The sequence below is a fragment of the Pleurodeles waltl genome, chromosome 10, assembly GCF_031143425.1.
Source record: "Pleurodeles waltl isolate 20211129_DDA chromosome 10, aPleWal1.hap1.20221129, whole genome shotgun sequence".
Lineage (NCBI taxonomy): Eukaryota > Metazoa > Chordata > Amphibia > Caudata > Salamandridae > Pleurodeles > Pleurodeles waltl.
Window position 1 is genome coordinate 365,833,108 of NC_090449.1, and position 12,225 is coordinate 365,845,332.

Below are 12,225 nucleotides of genomic sequence, written 5' to 3' on the forward strand. Positions count from 1 at the left end.
CTTCCTGTGGTTGCAGCTGGATGGGATTTACACCGGTGCAGCTCAGTGGCTGAAACTCAAATACAAGCTTCACTCGAACAGGTGGACCGTTTCTCGCAGTCTGAGGTGGGCCTCAACACTTAATAATACATACAGTACAGTGAAGTACATTAAGCACAACAAAGATGACAAAAAGGAGTATATTAATATAATTAACATCAATGTAAATCAGAGACAAACCGCCTACAATTGTTATAAAGTACATTAAGCAAATGCAGCTTGCCATGAAGGGAAAATACCTAGGTGCATATTTATACTCCGTTTACGCCGGAATTGCGTCGGTTTTTTTTACGCAATTTCGACGCAAAACTAACTCCATATTTATACTTTGGCGTTAGACGCGTCTAGCGCCAAAGTCCATGGAGTTAGCGTCGTTTTTTAGCGTGGACACCTACTTTGCGTTAATTATATGCAAGGTAGGCGTTCCCGTCTAAAAAATCGACTCCGAGGCATGTGCGTCTGATTTATACTCCCGGGCAAAAATCACGTCCGGGAGTGGGCGGGTCAAAAATTTTTACGTACTGCCGCTTTTGCGCCGTTTTTTAGCGCCTGCAAAAGGCAGGCGTTAAGGGACCTGTGGGCTCTGAAGGAGCCCAGAGGTGCCCCCCATGCCCCCAGGGACACCCTCTGTCACCCATGCCCACCCCAGGAGGACACCCAAGGCTGGAGGGACCCATCCCAGGGACATTAAGGTAAGTTCAGGTAAGTGTTTTTTAAAAAAAAAAATTGTGGCATAGGGGGGCCTGATTTGTGCCCCCCTACATGCCACTATGCCCAATGACCATGCCCAGGGGACAGAAGTCCCCTGGGCATGGCCATTGGGCAAGGGGGCATGACTCCTGTCTTTGCTAAGACAGGAGATATTTCTATGGGGGTTGGGAGTGAAAAAAAATGGCGCAAATCGGGTTGAGGCGAAAAAATTGCCTCAACCTGACTTGCCCCATTTCTTGACGCTCAAGCCCCATATCCCCCCACGCCGGCGCTGCCTGGTGTACGTCGTTTTTATAACGCACACCAGACGGCGCCGGCGGCTAACGCCGGCTAACGTCATTCAATAAATACGGCGCCCACATGGTGCTTCAGAATGGCGTTAGCCGGCGCAAATTTTTTTGACGCAAAACTGCGTTGGTGCAGTTTTGCGTCAAAAAGTATAAATATGGGCCCTAATATGCTAAACTAAGAAGAAATTAGGACATTCATGAGAGAAGTGAGGCAGGAGGTGTCAGCAAGTAAAGCCTCTAACAGACAGAATTAAATTAAGATTCAGAGACTGATAAAGATCTTGGTGATAATGTTCCCGCCATCGATTTTCTATCTGAAAACCCATCCACTGCCTTGACAGTCCACCAGCCCAGTTTAGATGTTAGTGACAGCATAGGCAAAAGACCACTGATGGTCCACCATCACCGCCAGCAATCTCCTCTCACGTCGACGGCACCATGCGTTAAAGCGGATGGCAATGGGACTCTAGCCCTGATACATCCAAGCCAGTCTCAATGTGCATTCCTGCCTCCACACTTGAGTTGGTAGATTGGGAATGATAAAAGTATAACACTCACCTTTTTTACACTTTTTCTAACCACTAATGCCATGAATCCTGACATACCACTCTTGCCGTTGCTGCTGCTTCTTGACCAAGAAGAAAATCAACCCAGTCATTGCCAAAACAGAAGGTAAGTCACTGTCATTCCATGTCATCTTCAGGATTTTGCTGTACAGTAGCACTGGACTCGTGCATGGGAATTTTGTTTTGCAAACAACACTATAATGATGTGAGGTGCTTATGTGTGTAATGCTGTTCTTCAAAAATGTATCATAGCGCACCTCAAGATATTAGTAGCACCCACCAATCTTGTATGAACTGCCTTCATGACAAAGGATGCCTACACAAAAAGCCACTGAAATCACAAATAGAAATGTGTGCACACAGCTGTGTGCAATAACGTCCCAATAGATTTGAATAATTAACTGAACAGTTTACCCATTAGGAACTACTTAATAATATGATAGTTTAGCAATTGCACTACAACATGCTACAAGTGGGTGCATACAGAATGTACTACCAATCTTACCTCTAAACTCCAAACATGGCAGAGATGTATGAAAGCCACATGTCCTCTTAGTGTATGCAATCTATGACAAACATTAGATTTCATTTAACTGTAAAGTGCTAGGTTATATGTGTAATAGATATGTGCTTATCATTGACACATCATGTCAAAATAAACACACATGCATTCTTCAGTCACAATAAATGAAACACATATAATTTTGGTGTAAGTGTCTGGTAACAACATGAATGTTTGCACCAAAATCACCATGCCTATCACAAATGTACAACACAAATGTATGCATTTAAAAAAAATAATCTACAAACTGTGATTGTCACTGTCACAAAAGAGGGAAAGTGCATGGCACACACATTAGAAGAAATAACATTATCAGCTAACAATTAGTAACAATCTTTACATAAGGTCAGGACAAAGGTATTCTCAAAATAAAAATGTTTTTTAGAAATGGGAAAACTCTTTCAGAAGTCAATTAAATTAAACTGTACAGAAATAACAAAGGCATTAAGTCAGTAGTCCATTGTGTGCATACATGCAAATAACTTATCTACCAATGTCACTGCCAAAATAAACCTCCTCTGGAAGGGGCATCTATGGAGCAGAAAGCAGGCACCCCAATTAAGTTACTAGGGGGAGGGTGTTCTTAGGTTTGTAAGCAGTGGTTTTAGTTTTGGGAGGGGCAAGGGTGAGTTTCAGGAGGGGTGGATTTGGGAGGGGTAAGTCAGGATTTGGAAGGGTTGGATTGGGAATTGGAAGGGGTGGGTTGGGATTTAGAATGGGTAGGTTGAGATGTGGAATGGGTGATTTGGGATGTGGAAGGGGAGGGTCAGGGTGTGAAAGGGTTAGAAAGACATTTAGGAAGGGAGGATTTACATTTGGGAGGGGTGGGTTGGGATGTGGAAGAGGTGCGGTGGGGTGGGATGTGAAAGGAATGGAAAGACGTTTGGGAAGCGTGGTTTGGGATGTGGTAGAGGTCAGGATCAGGGAAAAAGAAGGCCTTCCTTGAGAATATGGGAAGGGTGTTTGGCAGGGATTTCAGGTTGGGAGGTAGAGTGAATGGAAGTGTCTGATTTGCCTGTGTCTGTTGAAGGTGTGAGTGCCTGAGGGTCTGTTGTATGTGCTGTATGTTTTGCTTTGTGGTTCTTACTGGGTGTCTGTTGGGTGGATGAGTGTGGACAATTGTGTTCAGTATGTGTATGTGTGTGTAGATGTGTCTGTTGTGGAGGTGGTGTGTGTTGTTGTGGTGTCTGTGAGTGTGCTGGTCCATGTGTGTGCCATGGTGAATGTGCTGACTGCGGATGTGCTAGTGGTGTGTGTGAGTGTTGGTGTAGTGGTGGGTGTGTTGTCTGTAGGTGTGCTGGTGGTTTGAGTGTGTGTGTGTCTGTCGTGGTGGGTGTGGTGCCTGTGGGTATGCTTGTGATGGTTGTGGGGTGTGTGGTATCTGCATGTGTGTCTGTGTTTCTTGGTATGTCAGTGTGAGGATGTGCTGCTTCTAGTCATTATAGGTGCATTCAAATGTTTGAGTATATTTGGGATAGGGCTGGGTGGAATGGTTTTGAATGAGGAAGGGGTGGGAGTCTAGGCACAAGGGTGGGGTGGGTGGGAGTCTGCATTCAGTGAGGAGGTCCGGCCCTGGAATGACTGATGTAGGACAGATAAAGCACCATGAATGCTATTTATGTAAGCCAGCATCTGGTTATTCTGGCCAGCCAGCTGCTGGATGGCATTCAGTACTGCAGCCTGGCCTACAGTGATAGCCCTTAAAAGACCTACAGCCTCCTGATTGAGTGCAACCTGGGAGACAGGGGAGGTGTCTGCAGTTAAGGGGATGCCACCCCTTTTGGGGGCCAGCTATGGCCAACTACAACCTACAGCCTCCTGATTGATTGCTACCTGGGAGACAGGGGAAGTGTCTGCAGTGAAGGGGATTCCACCCCTTTTAGGGGGCAGCTATGGCCAACTGGGGGATAACAAGAGGGAGCGTAGAGATTGGAACATTTGTGGTGGACAACAACACAGGTGTAACAGTCGCTCCAGGGTCTGCCACCACTAGGGAGTAGTTTTCATTTGAGGCCCCTGAAGAAGATGTAGACTCACTCGTGGCCTCTGTGCCAGTCCCCTCACCCTTCGTGACACTGGTGTCTGTGGTGTCCACAGCAGAGCCACAGTGGCCAGCTTTCTCCCCGCTGATGTGGCCACTGTCACCTTCGCCTTTCACAGATGATGTTGAAAAGATATGTACAACAGTTTGAGGGCATTTGTGCAAATATAATTGGAAATGAATTTCATCACACAACATTTGATCAAAGTCTAGAAATTCCACATGCTAGCTATATCATGTATGCTTTTGTCCCTTATCCACTTGTAGTTCCCTCCATGACAAAGGGCTTCAACAGCATGTGTAAATACATAGGCCTTGAGACATTTCTAACCCACTGCAGTACAGAGCTAAAATATATTCACATTTCCAAAAGAGCCATGTGTTGGGATGGAAATTGAATTCTCAAGATAGGATACTACAATATCTGTGTGTTGTAACCTTTCATCTGCAAATGACCCTTTAAATATCACATTTCTCTCTATCAATGATTTCTCATCTGGACAGAACTAAGGACACCAAGAATGTTGGGTGATGTGTAACTCTCTCAAAAATGTGGACACATTCATGTTTGTTGCAAGCAATACAGTTTGGCATACAGTATCACATTGTTTGACACAAACAGCTTACATGCACATTTGTGAAGGACTAAGGTGTCATGTCAACCTGCTACTGTCCATATAAACTGACAAAAATGTTGCTGTACAAACAGGTTCAAACATGTTCGAAACATGTTCCAGATAAGGAATGATGCCACTGTGCAAATGTTTCCAGTTCTTTTGGAGCAAATGATCATTATCATATTTTCATAGCACCACATACTAGTGTCAAGTTTGATACATCAACTGCATCATAAGTGTGCAATTTGCCATGTCACCAGTAATAGAGCCTACATTTCCTACTCATATTTGTGATGGAGCATTCCCTCTGACCCAATCATAAAAAGGGGCATGTTTGGTCCAAATGTCTCTCATGACATTGAGAAAATGCAGGTACCCCCTTTGTTTGCAAGTAACCATGTATCTGTTCAAAACAGTACTTGGCTTGTGATGAGGAATCTAAAGGCAACCTGCAGCACAAAGCAATATACCAAACACAGCATCAGATACTGTCTGATTAATGTACCCCTCCAGAACTCCTCATGGCGTTGGATGTGTGTCACCCCTCATGATGATGCAATACAACATTGCTGGAAATCAAAAAGGTTAAACAACAAAAACAGTTACAGCCAATAACTTACCCCCTTGATGCTTCTGTTAGGCCCTCAACTGCCCATCAAGCTCTGAGTAGACCACTGCAAGGATGCAGACCATTAGGGCGACCAGAGTGCAGCGAACCCACTTGGATTGTTGGCAGGCTTACACTTTGAGCATCTGAGTTTCTCCCACCTCTTCCGGCAATCCAAGCTGTGCCGCTTATGAACCTACAGGGTGTGCACCTTCTTAACAATGGCCTTCCAGATTTCCCACTTTTGATTGGCTTTGACCTGTATGAATGATAGAAAAGAACAAGAAAATAAGTTTTGAGTGATTTGATTTGTCTGCAGTGTGTGACACAATTTTTTTGCATTGCTCGCATGCATTCACCAAACACTCACTTCATCTTTTCCAAAATCATATAGAGGTTCATGGGAAATACTTATTTGCAGTGATTGTTTGAACACCCACAACACTTTCTGTCTCCTTTTGTTACCAATTTAGGCCCAAAACATCACCTCGGCCATTTCTATGAAACATTTCCTGTTGTGAGACCCACTGCTGATTACTCACAATCACTGTGAGCTACTAAAGGCTAAACTACCTGTACAATCCTTGCACAGAAACCCACACCAAGCTACATTGGCTTCATGCCTAAACTCCTAAGAGTCAGAAACCATGTTTTGCATCAAATACAGTGACTAAGGGCAGTATGGATAGGCAGCTATGTGTCAGCAAGAGGAGGGATTTGGGGGATGTATGACAAAGTGTGCGTAGTAATGGGACATACTTGTATGGATGTTTGAGAGCCTTTGACATTTGAACTTGCAGCACAGGAAATAACTTTCCCCATATGTGGCACCATGACATGTTTAAATCATACAGAGCATCCTATTCCTCAATATGGGCTGTAATCCTGCTTGACAGGACAGCATCAGACAACTTCATAACTTTAAAACATTAACTTCCACTTGACATCACTATCATTTCGACATTGGCTATATATTGTAAGTCATATTACTGATACACTGTCTAATGGCCACTTGCAGCAAAGAGCCTGCCGTTTGTCTGATGTAACTGGAATTGTGAATTACATGGGCAGATATTACAGCTTATCCTTTCAGGTGACTTTATATTTCCATGCACAGACGTTTCGAACAGTGGCAAACAGCATTCTGTTCCCAGTTAAATCATTCGGTTCACCACACTCCAATCACAACACTTCACCCATGAACAAAAAGGGACAAATTAGACTATGAACAAAAGATGAACCAGTTACTTACTCAAACGTTTCACAATCAGAAATGTACCTGTTCCTCTGGGGTCCCATGGAGCTGGATGCAGAGGGACAGGACATCCCCGACAAGGGGCTCCAGCTTCTCCATGTTGAAGGCTTGGTCCCTGTTGGCTGCTTTGCTTGGCATCCTGGCTCCCAGAGGTCAGTAATAGCAGCAAAAACAGTTGGCTGCAGTGTTAGGAAGCAAGTGAGCTTTTTTCCAATATGCCATGTACAAGTATACAGCGGAGGTGATCGGTGACAGAGACGGACACAGCCATTGGCTTTCATGCATAGCCGTCACACACGTTAGCCTATGACAGGGTCTTTTGGGGAGGGTACTGCCTACTACACAGTCAACTTTTGGCAATGTCCGTCGGGTAGCCAATGTCCTGATGGTAAAGTCGGGCATCCACCATTTTAGCGTGTGAAGCTGGCCATTTTTAAATTGTTAGAGCATCACCAGCACTTAAAATGGAGGTTAGTGTATATACAAATGTCAGTTACGAAAGAAACTGTTTTTGGCAGGACATGACACATTAAAAGTGAACCATGACTGTGTTTGACATCGATAGTGCCGTGGAGGAAGTAATTTGAGTATTTTGAAAAAAATGGAAAAATACATATACATATATATGCAAATAATACATTTGAAATGCATTATTTAAACATAATCTGAAACAAATTAGACAGGGAAAAAAGTGATTTTTTAATAAAAATATATTTGGAAAGCATTGTGTAGGAAAGTCCTTTTTTTTTGCCTGATCACCCCCACTCTTTCTGGATAGGTACTGGTGGTTACTGACTCTTGGCTGTGCCCTGGGTACTGCTTACCAGTCCCAGGGCCAGTGCTCTGTGTAAAATGGATATGCAAATTAGGCTAATTATAATTGGCTAAGTTAACCTACCTATAAGTCCCTAGTATATGGTAGGGCATGTAGGTTTAGGGACCACAGCATAGGTGGTGCACACCTAGGTGCATTGCTGAGGTGCCCAGTGTCATTTTAAAAGCAAGCCTGCCTTGCTGGCTGCTTTTAAATTAAAGTTATATGCAAATTCGACTTTGGAATTAAAGGTACTTCCAAAGTCTTAAACTACCTTATTTTTACATATAAGTCACCCCTAAGGTGTGCCCTATGTGCCCCTAGGGCTGGGTGCCATGTAACTATAAGCAGGGACTTTATAAAAATAGATTTATAAGCCCTGGTGAGGTAAAAACAGCCAAATTCGTTTTTCCCTCATAGAAGTAAATGGCCTTCATAGGCTAGAATGGGCAGACTTTATTTTAAATTTTAAAGTCTCCTTAAATGTTACATACCAAGAATTTGGTATCAAATTGATTGTTATAATAAATCCCACAACTTCCAGTTGTTGGATTTAATATAACTAGTGCAGGTAAAAAGTTTAGACTTTACCTAAAAAGTTGCCAATTTCAGCTCTGCATTGTTTTTGCTGCTGTGCTCTGATTGGCCAGCCTGCAGCAGCTTCTGCCAGGCTACTTTAATGAGGTGTGAAGTGGCCTGGCTTCACACAAAGGAATGTGCTTGGGGGACAGAATCTCCCCTCAGCAGATGGTGAGGCAGGAAGGGGGAGGGCTGCCAAACTGGTCTTCAAAGGCAGAGAAGGACATCTGGAGCACCCAGCAACACCCCCACATCCTGCAACCCCAGACAGCTAGGTGCCCCCTTGATTAGATTAGGAGAGGGCAGGAGAGGGGTGTGTTTATGATTTTTAGCCACACCAGTGGGTGGGCTCAGCCAGATCTCTCCTCCAAAAATCAGATTCATCCATTTTGGATTTTTAGAGACTGTTGCCTTCTGGGATGGATTTTTGCCACACTTCCCAGGAAGTGGTCATCACAGGGGGACAACCCTGTCCCTGATTGGAGAACCAGGGCCCCCCTGCTTTTCACCCAGGAGCAAGGATAAAACTGGCAGACCTGCACCCACGCCTCAGATCCCCTCCAGAATTCAACAAGAAAGGAACTAAAGAAGGAGAAGGACTGCCCTGCTGGACCCCTGGCCTGCACCTGGACCCTGCACTCAGAAAGACTGCACCAGCTGCACACTTGGGCTTCACCACAAGAAGGACTTTGCCTGGCTTCCACTGGTTCAAGGAGGGACTCCCTGTTTGCTACAGGTGAAAAATTGCTATCCAGAGTCCCCTGCACCAACTCCTGAAAAAGTGACCAGCTGACCACTGTCCAGTGACCAAAAAGGAGTTTGCGCCAGGTGTATTCTGGGAGTTGAAGTCCGCACTTCCCAAGGACCATCACAGAACTTCTGGACCCTTGGGGTGAGCTGTGGACCCCAAAAGAACCTTAAAAGAACATCTGGGTGAAGCCCCAGAAGTTTGGAAAAGATTGGAGAATTTTTTTAAAAAAGCTCCATAAAGTGACCGACCCGACGCGGAAATTCTAGCCGGCTTGCCTCAACCGCGACCCGGCCTGACTTCGTGGTTCGTCCCGGTAAAGAAAAACATCCAAAAAAGAGACTAAGGGGGTCATTCTGACCTCGGCGGTAAAAGGCGCCTACCGCCGGTCAGAAATCCTCCATAATCCCGCCGCGGTCGCGGAAACCCGCCACGGTCATTCTGACCCGCAGAAGGCAAACCTCCGAAAATCCGACCGCCACAACAGACCGCCAGACCAGCGGTCGGCGGAAAGGTGGAGGTGACAAAACCTCCACCGTCACGCCAACAGAAATACGCCCATGCCATTACGACCCACGAATCCACGCAGCGGTCATTCAAACGCGGTATTCCATTGGCGGGACACACCGCCGCGGTCAGAATACACACAAACGAACAAAACACAGCCACATTGGACTATTTGAATCCCACACACCTGATACACATACACACACCACTCCCACACACACAATACGATATAAAACACCCACCCACATCACCCACAAACCCCTACGCTAAAAAATTCGTAAAGAAGGCAAGAGCGAGACACCAGCATCCAAAAAATAACAGCCACAGCCACTCAACACCATCACCCACACACTATCCACACACAAAACAACACACACCACCACACTCAACTCACTTAAATACACATACTCCACCCCACACATCATACACACCACCCCATGGCACCCCAAAGACAACCCCGCTTCACAGACGAAGAACTCAGGGTCATGGTGGAGGAAATCGTTCGGGTAGAGCCCCAGCTGTTCGGCACACAGATACAATACACCAGCATTGCCCGGAGGACGGAGCTATGGCAGAGGATTGTCGACAGGGTGAACGCAGTGGGACAGCACCCCAGAAATCGGGAAGACATCAGGAAGCGATGGAACGACCTACGGGGGAAGGTGCGTTCCATGGTATCCAGGCACAACATCGCCGTGCAGAAGACTGGCGGAGGACCCCCACCTCAACCCCCACAATTCACATCATGGGAGGAGGAAGTCTTGAACATCCTGCATCCTGACGGCCTCGCAGGAGTCGGCGGAGGAATGGATACTGGTAAGTTGAAGCTTCAATACTGCTTCCCCCCCACCTGCATGCCAAATCAGACCCCAACCCTCACCCCCATCCTCGAACCCCACCCTCACCCCCACCCCCATCCTCACCCCCACCCTCACCCCCACCACCATCCTCACCCCCACCACCATCCTCACCCCTACCCCCAGCACACCTATTCCCCGCCAATGTCTCACCATCACAACCCACACATCCCAAAACCTAGGCCTGCATGCGTCCACTAAGCATGGACACCTATCACCAAAGCATGCCCAATGCATATACACATCCCCCCCACAAGCCACCCTCACCAAAGCCCCCACACACGAATGCCAGCACTTGGGGACACGAGAACCCACAGATACACCCATATGCCACACATTGAAACTATAACCATACCTCTATACCCCTGCAGGACCCGACCGTCAACACACCGCGGCGGAGGGGCCAGAATTCTCCACACCCCCCACCCAAGAGGCCGTCAGCGATGACAGCAGCTCTGTCGACCTGGACACCGATGACCAGCCCGGACCATCGGGGACCTCTGGACAGTCGGTTCCCCTCACACAGGCCCAGGCCACTACAGACCCAAACCCCTCTGGGAACACCAGCACAGCTCCCACCCAGCGGGCCCATGCCTCTGTCTCCAGGGCGCGTCAATCTGCGGTGTGTCTACCGCTACAGGGCACCCAGGATAACCCACCACCCCAACAACAACAGGGACCTGGGGGCAGTGGTAGTGGGCACACCGGCCAGGGGGCAGAGGCCCAGGGAAACAGGGGAACTCGGAGGGCAGCTGTGCGACAGGGGGGGGAGGAGAGGCCCAGGGAACCCACTCTCCACGAGGTCCTCACCACCATCATGGGAGCATACAACCGCTCCCAGGAGACGATGGCGACGGTACTGGCCCGGTTCCAGGAGATCCAGGCGCTGCAGGAGGAACACTATCGGGGGTACAGGGAGGACATCAGAGCCATCAACACCACCCTGGTTACCATGGTAGGGCTGCTGCAGGACCTCGTCAACAACAGGGCGGACACTGAACAACACCCAAGGGCCCCTGCCACTAGCCTGGACCAAGAACAGCCAACCACCTCCGCCGGCGCTAGTGGACAGGAGGCCCCCGCACAGCAGCAGCCCACCAGACCCCCACCTCCTGCAGGAGAAGAACCACCCCGCAAGAGGGCCCTGAGATCTCGCAAGAAGACAGAGTAGGATGTCAAGACCCCCGCCAGCAATGGATACCACCTGATGTCATCCCACTGTCCCACATTGTCACCCTGTCCATCCTTGAACTGCCCATGCTCCATCTCTCCACAGGCCTCTGGACAATGCACCTGTGTGACTGTTACTCTGGACTCTGCCATGGACATTCCTTCACCATAGCCCCCACCCACTTGAAACCACCCATCCCATTTTGAGCACTTAAATAAACACCTATTTTGCACCAAAATATCAGGAGTCTGGCTGTGATTTCAATAGATTGTAATTGACATGACAGTGACAATATGTCCTTGTACATGGTGAAGTCAACAAACAGCTGCCACAAAGCTGTAGTCCATGGGGAAACGAAGCACAGGACTCGTAGTGGGGACCCCAGATCTGAAATAGGGAGGGAAAAGCCAAAACTCAGTCATCATACACTGGGGCAAATAGACAGGCAGCAGAGATGCTGGAGAGTAGTTAACATTTACTAAATTATCTTTGAAATGTTACCTGTGTCCTATTGGAAGTACTGTTCAATGATTCTGTCCCTGTTGTCTGTTTCAGCCCCGTCGTCTTCCTCCTCGTCACTCTCCTCAGGTTCCACCGCTGCCACAACACCACCGTCTCGACCATCCTCCTGCAGGAAAGGCACCTGGCGGCGCAAAGCCAGGTTGTGAAGCATGCAGCAGGCCACGATGATGTGACACACCTTCTTACGTGAGTACATTAGGGATCCACCTGTCATATGCAGGCAGCGAAACCTGGCCTTTAGGAGGCCAAAGGTGCGTTCGATCACCCTCCTAGTACGCCCATGGGCCTCATTGTACCGTTCCTCTGCCCTGGTCCGGGGATTCCTTACTGGGGTCAGTA